General features: G+C 43.5%; 1 long non-coding RNA gene across 1 annotated transcript in view; it reads right to left on the bottom strand.

Annotated features, from left to right (window-relative positions):
- Positions 1-291: 291 nt before the first annotated feature.
- Positions 292-16,046, bottom strand: part of LOC145547292 (uncharacterized) — a 53,018-nt gene continuing 37,263 nt past the window's right edge. The window contains exon 3 of the long non-coding RNA XR_014083709.1: positions 292-3,102. This is a non-coding gene — a long non-coding RNA (uncharacterized LOC145547292). The remainder of the gene's footprint in view (positions 3,103-16,046) is intronic.

Raw genomic sequence — 16,046 nt, 5'->3', positions numbered from 1 at the left:
GCTGTCTTTTTGGTTTGTTTCCATTTTAAGGTACTGCTCGAGGTCTGCCTCTCCTCATGGCAATGGTCATCAGAAGATGACTGCCTTATCAATACTTCTATTCCCTAAGGCAAAAGCAGGACAAGGAGCAGCTTTCAAGGACACTTCAGAGTCTGAGGCTGAAATGCGTCGCTCATCTGCGCGCACAGTCCAGAAGTCACAGCTGCCTTCCTTGCCCAAAAATGGGCCTTCTCTCGTAGCTCAGTCAATAAAGAATCTGCCTGCAATACAGGAGACCTAGGTTCAAGTCCTGGGTCGGGAAGATCCCCTGGAGAAGGAAATGGCAACTCACTCCAGTATTCTTGCCTGGAGAATCCCCACGGACAGAGGAGCCTGGCGGGCTACAGTCCATGGGGTCACAAGAGTCGGACACAACTTAGAGACTGAACCATGCACAAAAAGAGGCAATGCCCTTGGGATTAGCTCAGTGAAATAAACACACACCGTGGACCTGAATGTTTTAGAAAGATAAATGTTGTCAACTGGTGCTGGGTGACAGCCCCGCCCCGCAGCCCCAACGTAACAGGATGGTGCCTGTTCTGCAAGTACGATGGGTCAGGGTGCATAAACTCCACCCTCACCTGCTTCTCAACAATGACTAACTCTTCCCCAAGATAAAAAAAAAACAAAAAAACCGATCACAGGACCCAGAGCCACCCAGAGCACATTTCTGAGCAAGAATCCTGTGACTTGTTTGTGTGGGGGTGGTGAGAGCTGAAGGACAGACCAGTGCTGACAGGAAGATGTGGTAATGCTTTCTTTTTCCTGAGATAAAATGGAGAGTGTTGTGAGAAGCTGCTGGCTGAGTCGAGGGCTGGACAAGTGCCTCACTTGGGTTTCCTGCCTCTGTGTCCCCCAGGGGTGCCTGGCCACAGAGCGTGTCTTGGGATTGACTACCAGGGTCTTCCCAGCTGGGGTGGGCTGGATGGAGGGTTGACCCGAAAGGCACACCATTCCTTCCCTCAGTCTCAAACGAAGGTCCCCAACATTTCACGGAAACAGCAACCTCTGTACAGGTCAGATGACTGCAGGGCTGTGAAACCCGAAACAGGAGGGAGGAGCGGGCATTGAGTACCTACCTGGGCGATAAAGCCAGGGGCACGGGTCTCTTCCTTCTGAAGCCAGGGAACCAGCTCAAGTTTCATATCAAAGCACAAACTAAAACCGAGAGGAAAGACCCACACATGGCATCTTGTGGGATCAGCGACCACCCTTCCTCTAGAGGGTGCTGCCCCGGGTTCCTCCTACTCAGTCCCACTCTGGGGGGATTGAGGAACTCAGCTGAGGATCAGTCTTAATATAATCTTGATATTGGCCACAACAGTAAAGATAACAATAGCACTCAATCAAAAAATGGGTCATTCAGTCGGTCAGTTCAGTCACTCAGTCGTGTCTGACTCTTTGCGACTCCATGGACTGCAGCGCGCCAGGCCTCCCCGCCCATCACCAACTCCCGGAGCTTACTCAAACTCATGTCCATTGAGTTGGTGATGCCATCCAACCATCTCATCCTCTGTCGTCCCTTCTCCTCCAGCCTTCAATCTTTCCCAGCATCAGGGTCTTTTCTAATGAGTCAGTTCTTCCCATCAGGTGACCAAAGTATTGGAGTTTCAGCTTCAGCATCAGTCCATCCAATGAATATTCAGGATTGATTTCCTTGACGATGGACTGGTTGGATCTCCTTGCAGTCCAAGGGACTCTCAAGAGTCTTCTCCAACACCGCAGTTCAAAGGCAGCAATTCTTCGGCGCTCAGCTTTCTTTATAGTCCAACTCTCACATCCATCCATGACTACTGGAAAAACCATAGCTTTGACTAGATGGACTTTTGTTGGGAAAGTAATGTCTCTGCTGTGTAATATGCTGTCTAGGTTGGTTATAGCTTTTCTTCTAAGGAGCAAAAAATGGGTGGAAGATCTAAACAGAAATTCCTCCACAGAATATATACAGATGCCTAAAAAGGCACATGAGAAGATACTCAACATCAATAATTAGGAGAGAAATGCAAATCAAAGCCACAATGAGATATCACCTCACTCCTGTCAGAATGGCCATTATCAAAAAAATCTACAAACAGGAAATGCTGGAGAGGTGTGGAAAAAAAGGCAGTGCCCCTCCTCTCCTCCACCCCGTCACTGTTGGTAGAAATGTACACTGGTGCAGCCACTATGGAGAATGGTATGGAGGTTCCCTAGAAAACTAAAAATACAGCTACCATATGATCCAGCAATCCCACTTATGCACATATATCTGGAGAAAACCATAATTCCAAAAGATACATGCACCCCAAAGTTCACTGCAGAACTAGTGACAATAGCCAGGATATGGAAGCAGTTTAAGTGCCCATTGACAGTGATGGGCATTTAGAAAATGTGATGCGTATGTAGAATGGGATGAAATAATACCATTTACAACAACGTGGATGGACGTAGAGTTTGTCATACTGACTGAAGTCAGTCAGAGAAAGACAAATACCATATGATATCACTTATACGTGGAATCTAAAAAAAGGGGGTGCAAATGAACTTACCTATAAGACAGAAATAGAGTTACAGATGTAGAAAACAAATTGATGAGCGCCAGGAGGTAAGGGGTGGAGGGATAAATTGGGAGATTAGAATTGACATATACACACTGCTACACGTAAAACAGATAACTAATAAGGACCTACCATATAACACAGGGACCTCTACTCAATACTCCCCAATGGCCTATATCTAGAAGAGTGGATACATGTATATGCATAACTGATTCACTTTGCTGTACATCTGAAACTAACACAACATTGTAAATCAAATATACCCCAAGAAAATTAAAAAAAAAAAAATAGAAATGACCTAATTGTCCAGTTATAGAGTTGGTTAAATGAACTACGGTATAGTCACCTTCCAGAATCCAATCCTTCTCTTACCTGAAAGACCTGAAGATTTCTTCTTTGAACTTCATTCATTTAGCTAGTTGATCGTTCACAGTTGATTGTTTCAGATAAATTTTTCCTCGTATCCTTTAACTCTATCAACTTGTAGATTAGGGCTTCCCAGGCGGCCCAGTGGTAAATAATCCACCTGCCAATGCGGGAGATACAGGTGACTCAGTTTTGATCTCTGGGTCAGGAAGATCCTCTAAAGGAGGAAATGGAAACCCACTCCAGTATTCTTGCCTGGAGAATCCCTTGGACAGAGGAGCCTGGCGGGCTACAGTCCATGGGGTCACAAAGAGTCAGACACGACTGAGCAGGCACCGAGCAGCAACATGTAGATTATGGGACTTTTCTGGACTTACAATTTTAAATACTAGTTTTGGTCCATTGTTTTGATTCTCTTCTCCAGTCATAGGTATGCTGGACCACCTTTGCCAATTGCTTTGCATTTCACCCACTTTCCCTCTGAAATTTTTTTCAATACCCCTTATTAAATTTTTTACTCTATCAGTACTTTGTAATTTAGTCTTCATTGTGTGTGTTAGTTGCTCAGTCGTGTCCAACTCTTTGCAACCCCATAGACTGTAGCCCACCAGGCTCCTCTGTCCATGGGATTCTCCAGGCAAGAATACTGGAGTGGGTTGCCATTTCCTTCTCCAGGGTAACTTCCTGATGCAGGGATTGAACCTGGGTCTCCTGCATTACAGAGTCGTCATTATTGATATATTTTTATCTCAATTTCTCTCCCCAGTCCAAGTAGTTTTTTTGGAGGAAGGGGAGTTAAGGGGAGTCTATTTCTGGTCTTAGTTTTCATATTTCTGATTTAAGGTATTATTTCATATCCCTTAATAAATTTACTTTGGTGTGTTTCTTTCCAGTTGTTTTGAGTTTTCTTCTGCTTCTTCGAATTTTCTGGTAAGACTTTTCATCAGGAGAAATGCTTTGATTCTCATTTTCAATTTTTTTACAATAATTTTATATGGATGTTATATGCTTTTCTGTATTCTTATTTTTCTCACAAACAGGGTCCCTAGTTTAAGAACTCCTTGGTTCTTCCCCCTTTTGTTCCATTTCTTTTATGGGTAATTTGGGTTATGGTGGCATGGGGAAAGGAGGATTTATTTCTCTGAGAGTCCTTAATCATTCCTACTTATTTCTTTCATTTTTTCATTGATTTGTCTCCAAGGGGTATCACCCCATCTCAATATATAACCCCCCCCCCCCAGAAGTAATGCTTCTCAAATTCTGCATTTCCATTCCCACACACAATTAAAACCCTTCCCTGTCTCCAGAGCTGTGAACTTCCAAGTTGCAGCCTGTGTTTTGTACTTTCTCATTTAAAGTTGACTTTCTGTTTCCAGGGTTATTTCATTTGTGTTTTTCAAGGTGCTCTGCTATCTTCCACCCTTCTCTTAAGCCTCCTCTTAAACTCACACCCTTTCTGTTGGAATTCATCCTCTCCTCTACTTGCAGGTAAACTGAAGGTCATGGTATCTCTGTCTCCTAGTAACGTCATGATCCTGCATAGGTTTGTTTGCTCTCCTGGTTGTTTCTATGTGTCTCCCTTTGGGAAGCCTCCACTGTTCTGTAACATGCAAGTCTCCTCTGCCTGGCTTCAGAGAACGTCAGCAAAGCCACACTTCTCCCTATCTCTAAGCCTCACTCAGTTACAGCTTTGGGGCGACAGTATGTTCCAAAGTTCCAGCCATCCCTTTCTTCTTATTGTTTTCAACTTCCCCACAAAGACACAAAGTTTTCAATGATTTTGTCTACTAAGAAAGAAAATCCTACAGCCTAAGGAATAATTTCTTCATTGATTCACTTATAGACAACAATATCCTATCTGAAAGCAGTATTGGCAGAGTTGATAACGTAACCATCAGGCAGAGGCAGTTCATGTAGCCAAAGCTAAACATTTAACAGTGAATGTTCAGTATTCATAAAAACTACTTAACATTGAAAATAGCTTGTGATTGTTAGTTGTTGTCTTTATAGTTGCAGTCTCTAGGTTGGGATTATTGCCCTGTCCATTAAATCTCATTTAGTCAGCAAATATTTACAGGCAACTAGGGTTACAGAGAAAGAAGAACTTTACCCCAGCCATGAAGTAGGTCTTTATGAATGGGGCTGGGGGTGGGGTGGGGACAGATAAGTGTAAATTATCATTCAGGGTTATGAGGACCTGAATACATGTTTGTTCCTGGTAGAGTAAGGTCAAAGGAGAAGAAGGATCAAGTCTGCTCGTGTGAATCAGAAAAGATTTCATGAAGGATACATCTAAACCACACCTTAAGAAGATGAGTAAGGACATTTATAAACTCAGCTTGTTCCAGGAATCAGTGCCTCTCAAAATTGCCTTCCAAAAACAGTCAGAAATACAAGTTGGAGGCACCTCCACTCCTCAAACACATAAACACACACACACTTAAACATGAAACTCAAGAGAAATTGAATATATTCTGTTCTTATTTTAAAGTGATGGTTTTAACTATGCGAGCATATCAGAGTCACCTGAAGAACTTTTTAATCTTCAAAATGCCCAAGTCAGAGCCCTCTCTGTTAACAATCTTGCATCATGCAATCACTGACATCAAGGTTTACACAACCTTGCTCTCTGATGCAGAGAAAATTAGACTAAAGGATCCCTGTCTATCACTCTAGATTTCCCCAAGGCACGGAAGACCTCTCTACAGAATTGGAATTCTCCCTTTTAGACTGTAAAGGCGTGTCAGTCAAAATAGCTTTGAGTATTTCTAGGGTAAGACACGGAAGGTTTCAGTTCTCAAAGAATAAGTTCATGAGCTCCATGGCGGTGGGGAGTGGGGAGACAGGACTACTTCCCCAGCCCCCTGTAAGGCGAGTCGAGTCAACAGCACTATCTGGGCACTCTCAGTGAAACAGCAAGTCACTTTTCCTAGTACTTTCTTTCTTCCAGGAAAATATAAACCCACTGAGTTGTTCATTAGTTCACTCCGCTTTGCTTGATCAGCGTGAGCAGGGAATCTCCTGAGAAACTTCTCTTGGGTGCAAAGGCCAGCAGAGTCCCATCACCACCACCCCCACCCCCCACCCCCGCCAAGTGACATCTAACTGTGTCTGATGGAAGCTCTGGAACTTCGTGTATCAATCTTCCAGTTTTGCAGGACAGCCGCGGTAGGATGACCGGCAACATGTGGGCACATATCCCAGGAAAACGCTTTGGATTTTAAACTCAGGGGCCTGTTTTTCAACTTCTCCAGGTCCAAGCTGCCTCAGGTCAAGGTGATGGGGGCATGGGGAAAGTAAGAAGGATCATAGATGAGTTACATGTTGGGGAGAAGCCCACCACCTCCCACCCCCCACCCCCCGCGCAAAGCCTGGACCTTTTTTCAGGGACTTGATGGCAGCTATATTCTTTCTTTCTAAACTCTCTGGATTCTGTGAAGAAGCATAAGACAGCTTCTTTTCTCCTTTTCAATCTCAAATCTGGCAGGGTTTACAGACTTCATGGGGGAAGAGATAAAAGCTCAGGAGCTGACAACCATCCACTCACTGGGCACTTACGGTGAGCTGACTACTCTTTGAACAGCTGGGGAAATACATGAGAACAGTCTCTGCCTACTTCTTTTTTTTTTTTTTAATAGATTGGCACAAACTTTTTAAAAAATTTATATTTTTTGTATTTATTTGGCTGCCCCGGTCTTAGCTGCGGCACACCGGATCTTCTGTTGTGGCAGCAAATTCTTAGTTGTGGCCTGTGGGAATCTAGTTACCTGGCCAGAGGTCAAAACCAGGCTCCCTACATTGGGAGCATAGAGTCTTAGCGACTGGACCATCAGGGAAGAATCCCCCCCAGTCCCTGCCTTCTTTGAGCTCCCTGCCTGGGAAGAGAGAGAGACAAGCTGGATTTTAAAGCACTCGGCATCCTTGCAGACACCTAGGCAGGAATGCAGGTGCCCTCAAATCAACCAACCCAGTGACCTGTGAACCACCCTGCCTTCCTCCCCAACCTCACCTCTCACTCTCCCACCTTTCACTCTTGGCACATTTATTTTCTACTTGTTGCTCCAAATCACTAAGCATTTTCCCAACTCCAGGCCTTTGCATTTGTTGTGGCCTCCATAGGAAAATACATTTTCCCCAGGTTTTGCCAAGTCCGCCCCATTTTTGTCCTTCAGCTTCTTTGTCTCTTCCTCGAGGAGACTTTCTTTGAAGTCTCCTCTGGCTCAGAAGCTACAGGTTTTACTTTTACCATTTTAATTCCTCTTTAAAACTTTTAACACGGTGAGAAAAACAAAAGGGACGGACTTTTAACTGAAATATTTTGGCAATTCACTTGTAACTCCTCCTTTCTCCCTTTCTCCAGCTCTTGGCAATCAATATTCCATTCTTGGATTCTGTGAATTTGGCTATTTTAGATCCCTCAAATAGATAAAAGCATACAGTGGTTGTTTTTCGGTGCCTGTCCTCAGGGTTCATCTGTGTTGTCACATACTGCAAAATTCCCTTCTTTTTAAGGGCTGAGCAGCATCCCATTGTATGTATAGACTGTAATCTTTATTCAATTCATCTGTTGATTGACATTTTAGTTGTGTCCACATTTCAGCTATTGTAAACAATTCTTCTATGAATATTGTTGTTGTTCAGTCACTAAGTCAAGACTGACTCTTTGCAATCCCATGGACTGCAGCAACCTGTCTTCCCCGGCCTTCACTATCTCCGGCAGCTTGCTCAAACTCATGTCCATTGACTCAATGATGCCATTCAACCATCTCATCCTCTGCCCCTTTCTCCTCCTACCCTCAATCTTCCCCAGCATCACAGTCTTTTCCAATGAGTCAGCTCTTTTGTATCAGGTGACCAAAGTATTGGAGCTTCAGCTTTAGCATCAGTCCTTTCAATGAAATTTCAGGATTGATTTCTTTTAGGATTGGCTGGTTTGATCTCTTTGCAGTCCAAGGGACTCTCAAGAGTCCTCTCCAACACCACAGTTCAAAAGCATCAGTTCTTCAGCGCTCAGCCTTCTTTATAGTCCAACTCTCACATCCATACATGACTACTGGAAAAACCGTAGCTTTGACTATAAGGACCAAGGAACACAGGAGTGCTAAAAAAAGAGAGGACTGGACTCTTGTTAAAGGCAACAAGACAGATGTATTCTTATGACTGCTGTGAGGGAGTCTCCAGCATAGACTGAGCTCCACTGCAACTAAGGCATAGGTGGCTGAGGATTTCAAGGGAGACAGAGAGGGAATATAAGAAGGGTATTAAGGGAGCTTAAAGGGAGACCACAGAAAAACGGAAAATTGCAGGAGAGGAGTAAGTGGAGAACTACTGAAACTGGCTTGGCAATGTGGCACTTTCTGCCCTTCGGCAATATTGTGTTTTCTTGAGTAAAGGCTCAGCCCAGAGGTCACCTGTAAGGACACCGCCTCCTGCAGGTAGAAACCAGACAAACGTGGGGTCAAATCTCAAAGCACAGGATTCAGTTAGGTCCTTTGTGCCATGTGGGAGTTCATAGTTTTCAACTATACTTAAGGTGTTTTGCTTTTTTATTTTATCAATATCTAGAGTTAATTGGGGTCTATAACTTCTTCCCAAATAGGATGAAATCTAATCAAATGTTAAATTCTCACCTTTCTTTGGTCTGCTTTCAGTTACCGAATCTGAGATTTATTTATCATATATTTTAATAATCAAAACACTTTTATTCTTTGAAATACATTTTATTGTTTTTTGTTTTCTCTTTTCTTTTTTTACCCCATATCTTCTTCTTAGATTTATTTTGGTTTGTTTCATCAACTGCAATTTCTAGCAATTGTTTCAGTCAAACTTAAGGGATGGTGAAACATCCCAGTCACTAAAATGTGCTTGTTTTATCCTCTCATTTTTGAATTGAACTTTATTTTCTTGGCGTATAGAATGCTGATTAGACAGTTATTACTTTCTTCTCCCATTCAATGATATGGATGAGAAGACTTATGCTAATATGATTCCTATTCTTCTGTAGAGAAGCTTCTCTCCCCCTTGTCCAGAAGGTTTCTGGACTTCCTCTTTTTTGGTGGCCCGTAATTATTCTACAATATTTCTGGATGTGGTCATTTTATATTCCTCTTGCCCAAAACCCAGTAGTCCTTTTTAGTTTAACTCAAGTATTCCTGAAATAGAATATGTATCTTTCATTATTTGTTGACTCTATCTATCCTCTGCATTCTTTTCTTTCAGAATTCCTCTTAGAACTTCCTGTTTTTAATCGTTCTTTACTGTATTCATTTTTGCTATTTAACTTTGCCTTTTGAGAAAATTTGTCAGCAACAACAGTTTTCGAACTATGAGTTCTCTTTTCACTTCTGTACAGTTTGCTATTCAGTACATCTACTAATTTCTCCTTTTATTTCAACAACTTTCTATATCCAAAGTCTCCAGTCAAGTCTCTTTGTTTGAATTCAGTGTCCTTTTTCATCTCTCTGTATTTACTACATTAATTTGATTTCCTTAGTTCTCACAACTAGTGTTGGTTGAGTTTGCTGACTTGATTGTTAGACTGACTTTCTTAAATGTTGCCTAAGTCTTGGCTTTCTGCTTGTCTTTGTATCTTTGACCAGTTGCCTATTTGAGAGCTGGATTATACTACCTGTTACCAATGATGATAAACCAAAAATGGAGGTACTACCAGCTAGGAGGTCACTAGCTAGTCTTCTAGTCATTTTTGTTGTTTAGTCGGTAAGTTTTGTCCAGCTCTTTGAGACCCTGGTGACTGCAGAACACCAGGCTCCTCTGTCCTCCACTATCTCTCAAAGTTTGCTCAAATTCTGTTCCAGTGAGTCAGGGATGCTATCCAACCATCTCATCCTCTACTGCCCTCTTCTCCTTTTGCCTTCAATCTTTCCCAGCATCAAAGTCTTTTCCAATGAGTTGACTGTCACAGAGACTCCCTATTTCCCTCGAGTATCACTAGCCACCCAGGAGGCTTTTGTGCCTCTCAGGTCCAATGCCTCCACTTATTGCTCCAGCCTAGGGATAGACCCTCCTCTTCCCACCCTCAAGAGGATGGTGTGATGGTAGTGGGGACGAGAGGGACCCAGCCATCTGGGCTCTCCTCCCACAGCTCTGTAGATGCCACTTTGACTGCTAAGAGCTCCTTAGAGCTCCCTCATGCTCCAGTATCCAATCCTCAGCATTTAGACAGAGTATCTGAAACCACTCCCTGCTGGGAACAAGCTCCCCAGGGTGGGGTTAGGGCCACAGCCTCATCAATTATTCATACCCCATCTGCCTCCAGCCTTTCAGAAATTCCTTATAATTTCTGGTCTAAGGAGAATAATCCCTTTTGTCTTATTGCACTGTTATAGACAGTTTTCTTCTATATATTTAGAGGAGGAAAAGGACATTATAGCATATGCTCAGTTTATCATCTTAATAGCATCTTCTGGGTTTAATTTGCAAATTTGTTTTTGATTAATAGCTGTACAAGAACTATAAGCATAAGGGTATATATCCAATTTATTTGTACACATTTAAATAATATTGCAATTAAAATAATTGAACAACACAAGGAAATCACTATGCATTAAAATATTCTTGGAAATGATGTCTATATATTATTCCTGTTGGAAAAATATTGTCTGGGTTCTTACACGAGAGCTTACTTCATCTAGAGTTGATTGAAAAATTGCAGAGGGAAACACTGAACATAATACTTCCCCTGCCTCAGCCATAAAGCCTTAACAATAGAAGCAACACAAGTGCTAGTGTCCTTCGTAATGACCCCTACCTTCAGGCTGAGGCAATACATTGTGGTCCTGCCAATCTGCTGGCTAAGCAGAACAGGTAGAAGGAAGCGAAAGAAAGCTGACAAATAAATGATAGGACTTATGTAATATTTTCAGTGTGCCAACTAACGTTTAAACATATTACATTGACTTGTCCTGACAATAACCTAGATGTCTTGATGTCAGAGGGTTGGGCATTGCCTCCATTTTACAAATGAGAAAAACAGAGGCTCAGTGAAGTCAAGTGACCTGCTTGAGGTCCCCAGCTACTCTTGACTAGGAAACCAAAGTCCTTTAAAAGGTGTATCAGTCAGCATCCCAGCAGGACACAATGACATGCTGAACTTAGGAGAGTTCAAGGAGGGTTTAATAAAGGGATTGGACTTCCCAGGTGGTGTTAGTGGTAAAGAATCCACTTGCCAATGAAGGAGACTTACGAGACATGGGTTTGATACCTGGGTCAGGAAGATCCCCTGGAAGAGGGCATGGCAACGCACCCCAGTATTCTTTCCTGGAGAATCCCAAGGACAGAGGAACCTGATGGGCTACAGTCCATAGGGTCACAAAGGGTCAGACATGACTGTAGTGACTTAGCATGCACACACACAGTAAAGGGATTACTTAAATGGTTCAATGGAGAAGGAAACGGCAACCTGCTCCCGTATTCTTGACTGGAAAATTCCATGGGCAGAGGAGCCTCGCATGCTACTGTCTGTGCGGCTGCAAGAGTCAGACATGACTGAGTACAACACATGCGAATGGTGTGGCAGGGAGTAGAAAAATGATCAATGCAGGCCCCCGCAAGCCAGTGAGAGGAAAGCGGTCACAATGCAACAAGCCTCCATGCAACAAGGAGGGGAGGTGATTACTGCATGGATTCCTAAACTTTTGTCAGTCTGGGGGACCCAGAAGACCCCAACTCAAGAATAATGTTTTTAAATGAATTTTATAAAATACTTAGAATTACCAAAGAAACCAATTCTATTAAAAAATGATGCATAACATATTCAAATAAAATATGTCTGTGATGAGTGAATGAAAATCACTCAGTCGTGTCCGACTCTTTGTAGTCCATGGAATTCTCCAGGCCAGAATACTAGAGTGGGTAGCCAATCCCTTCTCCTGGGAATCCTCCCAACTCAGGGATCACGTCTTCCGCATTGCAGGTGGATTCTTTACCTTCTGAGCCACTAAAGAAGCCCCCAAATAAAGACATATTGTATTAAACCAAAACTCTTCCAAATAAATATATAAAGGTGTGTTTTTATTTTCTCCATTAGAGTTTACAGACCTTCCAAACTCGATCCGCAGGCCCCAGACTAACAATCCTTTGGCTATGGGAACCCAGAAAGAGAAAACAATGCAGAGGCCATGTTGGAAAGAGCAGTGGCCTTTGGCAGAGGGGCACACATCCACACAGCCAGCCAGGGAAAGGCCACCAGGAGGGAACTGGATAATACCTACCCCAACGTCCTTTGCTTCTTCTGTCTGATCACATGCAAACTCTCCACGTTGGTGTAGTTCACATAGGATGCCTTGCCAAGGCAGAGAGCAGGGTGAAGAAGGCTGGAGAGGGAACCTAGGGGCAACTCTTCAAAATTCTGCAGATCCGCCTATTTTTGCATTCCACTTACATGCAACCTACCTCTTTGCTCCAAAGTGGCAACTGACTTATTTTAGTTCTAGAAAGCACTCAACTGCTTCCCATTTCAAGAGACATCTCCACCCACAACCCAGGAAAATTTTGCCTAACCGCCATTCATATCCTATTATGCTTTCTCATTGAATAAGCTCATTCCCATTCCATTAAAATATCAATAAGTGTATCATTTGCATAAATATTTGTTTAGTGTTTGGGATCAAGGGGAATTATATTTGGTGGCTTGTAACAAAGTGGCTCAGCTGGTAAAGAATCCGGCTGCAATGCGGGAGACATGGGTTCAATCCCTGGGTTGGGAAGACCCCTAGGAGAAGGGAAAGGCTACCCACTCCAGTATTCTGGACTGGAGAATTCCATGGACTGTATAGTCCATGGGGTCGCAGAGAGTCGGACATGACTGAGAGACTTTCACTTTCAACAAAAATCCAAAGCCAAAAACAAAGGTTTAAACATAAATACATTACCATGTGTAAAATAGATTGCTAGTGGGATGTTGCTGTATAACACAGGGAGCTCAGCTGGGTGCTCTGTGATGACCTAGAAGGGTGGAATGTGAGGGGACTGGGAGGGAAGCTCAAGAGGGAAGGAACATACACTTATAGCTGATTCACATGGTTGTACAGCAGAAACCAACACAACACTGTAAAGCAATTATCTTCCAATTAAAAATTTTAAAAAGATAAAAAAACATGTCTAGAGCTTTGCTTTTACTACATAACAAGAAGTCCCAAAGTAAGCAGGATAGGAATAACTACGTGGTGCCTTGTGATCATGTTGTGGCTTCATAGGCACAGGGAACAGTGTCTGCAAACCTACGGAGGCTTGAGAACCTTGTCTTTGCAAGGTATCAAAACAGGGAATCATTATGCTGAGAAGATAAAACGTGGTGAGAGATGAAAGGCGGGGAGGGATGGAGAGCAGGTTCTGAGTGTCTGCAGTGGGTTGGGTTGGCCTCAAACAGAGTGATTCATGTGGGAAACTGGGTCACAGCAGTTTCTGATGAAGGCGAGGATTAATGGCGATCTGTGTGTTACTGTTTTTATTTTTTTTTTAAATTTAATAGTATGGCTGTCTTCCTTAGGTCTGATGCCTGTTCCCAGTTTAGGCTCTCATTTAATTACCTGCAGAGAACACGAGCACTGACATGATTGTTGCCTCCGCCTAGTTAGTGACTCACGATGGGAGTTTCTGAGTAACAACAGGTCCTTGTCACCCCAAAACCTCATCTTAAATCAGGCTTTGGGAAAGACAGGCTGAAAACAGTTGGTGCCAACACCTTTGTTAACTACACCTTCTCTCCTTTCTGTCTCTTCTTCTCTCCTTTTTCTTTCTTTGTGTTTTATCTTTCCTTCACTTTTATTCCAACTCAGGCTAGTCATGTAAATGAAAACTATGCCACATGGCAAAGATTTGACCCACTCCTCAACAGGCAGTCAGCCAGCCCAGCAGATGGAGAAGAGAGAATCCGGCCTAGGGTCACCTGCTCCTCATCCCTAGGATGGCTTGACCTTTCTCAGCTCACTCGCACCTCTGTGGGCATGAAATAGAGCAGGGCTGTACGGTACTTCCCCCCATGTCCTCTGCCTGCCTTTGGTCTCTGGAAAACTTTAGTCAAAGAATAAGTTTAACCAGAGAAATGCGAAAATGCAGAAACAAAGGAAAATAGTCCAAGGAGACCAGAGAGTCATAACGTAGTCATCAAGCATAGTCGAGGAGGTTTCATTCCTTCTCAACGGCTGTAGATAATGTTCTGAGCCATCTTATAGAGACTGAAAGCCCCACCAGGGGGAAGAAGTTAACTACATGATGACCAGGTTGTAGTCATGACATAAACTGCTACAGTCCTGAGAACTGGCCTCAAGTAGAGGGAAACAAGCCAACCGTGGAACTGGAGATTAACTGTGCCTAAAACCACTAAGATGACACTGGTCAGACCTCCAATGATCAGTTTGAAGATGGCTGTCAGAGCTGACTGTGCTGTTTCATCATATAATGCCCTCCCTCTTTCTATAAAAGCTCTTATCCCCTGCTTGTCATGGGAGACGGCTGCCCTCCCCAGCAAGCCTCCCCCTCCAGTTGCCGGCATCTGAAATAAAGCAAACTTTCCTTTCCACCAACTGGGCCTGTTTATTGGCTTTTGAGCAGCTGGCAGCCAGACTCCACATCTTTTGGTAACAGGCTCACATGCATAATTCTAACCAATGGAAGGTAGGGGAAGCGATGTTTTACCTCCAGTCCGCGGGGCTTAAAGTGCATGGGCCGTCTCTACACTCTTGCTTCTCCTTCGTCACTTGGCAGGATTCAGAGGCGGACCACAAGAGTCTCAGAGAAGACAAAGACATTGGTAAAGAGAGGACACTGATCCACAATGACTATGTGAAGCAGAGAACACCCAACCTTACCCCCTCCCAATTTTGATCTCCTTTTTTATTAATTTTTATTGGAGTATAGTTACTTTACAACTGCGTTAGTTTCTGCCTGTACAACAAAGTGAATCAGTTATACTTGTGTGCGTGCGTGTGTGTGTGTGTGTGTGTGTGTGTTAGTCGCTCAGTCATGTCTGACTCTCCGCGACCCCATAGACTATAGCCTGTCAGGCTCCTCTGCCCATGGAATTCTCCAGGCCAGAATACTGGAGTGGGTTGCCATTCCCTTCCCCAGGGGATCTTCCCAACCCAGGGATCAAAGCCGGGTCTCCTTCATTGCAGGCAGATTCTTCACCATCTGAGCCACCAGGGAAGCCCCTAGTTATACATATATCCACTCTTTTTAGATTTCCTTCCCATGAAGGTCACCACAGAGCTCTGAGTAGAGTTACCTGTACTATAAAACAGGTTCTCATTAGTCATCTATTTTATACATTGTTATCAATAGTCCATGGAATTTTCCAGACAAGAGTACTGGAGTGCATCGCCATTTCCTTCTCCAGGGGATCTTCCTGACCCAGGGGTCGAATCCAGGTCTCTCACATTGCAGGCAGACGCTTTACCATCTGAGCCACCAGGGAAGCATATATATATATTAATCCCAATCTCCCAATTCATCCCACTTCCCCTTCCCCCTTGGTGTCCACTTTTGTTCTCTATGTCTGTGACCCTATTTCTGCTTTGCAAATAAGTTCATCTGTACCATTTCTAGATTCCACATATAAGCAATATTATACGATATTGAAAATAAGCAGTGGGCCGTGCCCTCAGAGTCTGATGGTTATGGGGCCAGCTTACCAAACCCCCTCAAGCTCAGACCACCACAGATAGTTTTCGTTTTTAAGAGCTGGCCTCCTGGGATTAAGGTAGACAGAGAAGATCGGAGATTGTTGGAAGAGTGAGGGAGGGAGGAGGGAAGACAGAACCTCCAGAGTCTGTTCATCCTGGCCAAGTCTCAGACTCTGAACAAGGTTGAAGATTAGATGATCTAATGAGTTTTTCGATTCTATTCCATCTAGGCCTTGCTCAGGGGAAGAATGTCGGCAGACTTTGCTCCTAGTACTAGGGATACATGGAAATAAAATGGTTGGCTTTGGATGTCATGGCCAAGAAGGGCACACTAGGGATATAGTGTGCCTTGAAACCAGGTCACCTGGGAAAAAATCCTGCAAAGTGAAAGCTGAAATGAAAGTGGCAATTTAGGTACTTTGCACCACCTGACTTACTGGTTTTTGTTCTACCTGAAATCTAG

The sequence above is a fragment of the Giraffa tippelskirchi genome, chromosome 1 (assembly GCF_054371585.1).
Source record: "Giraffa tippelskirchi isolate mGirTip1 chromosome 1, T2T-mGirTip1v1.2.pri, whole genome shotgun sequence".
Lineage (NCBI taxonomy): Eukaryota > Metazoa > Chordata > Mammalia > Artiodactyla > Giraffidae > Giraffa > Giraffa tippelskirchi.
Note: the sequence above shows the minus strand (reverse complement) of the source record. Positions and strands in the feature narration are given on the sequence as shown.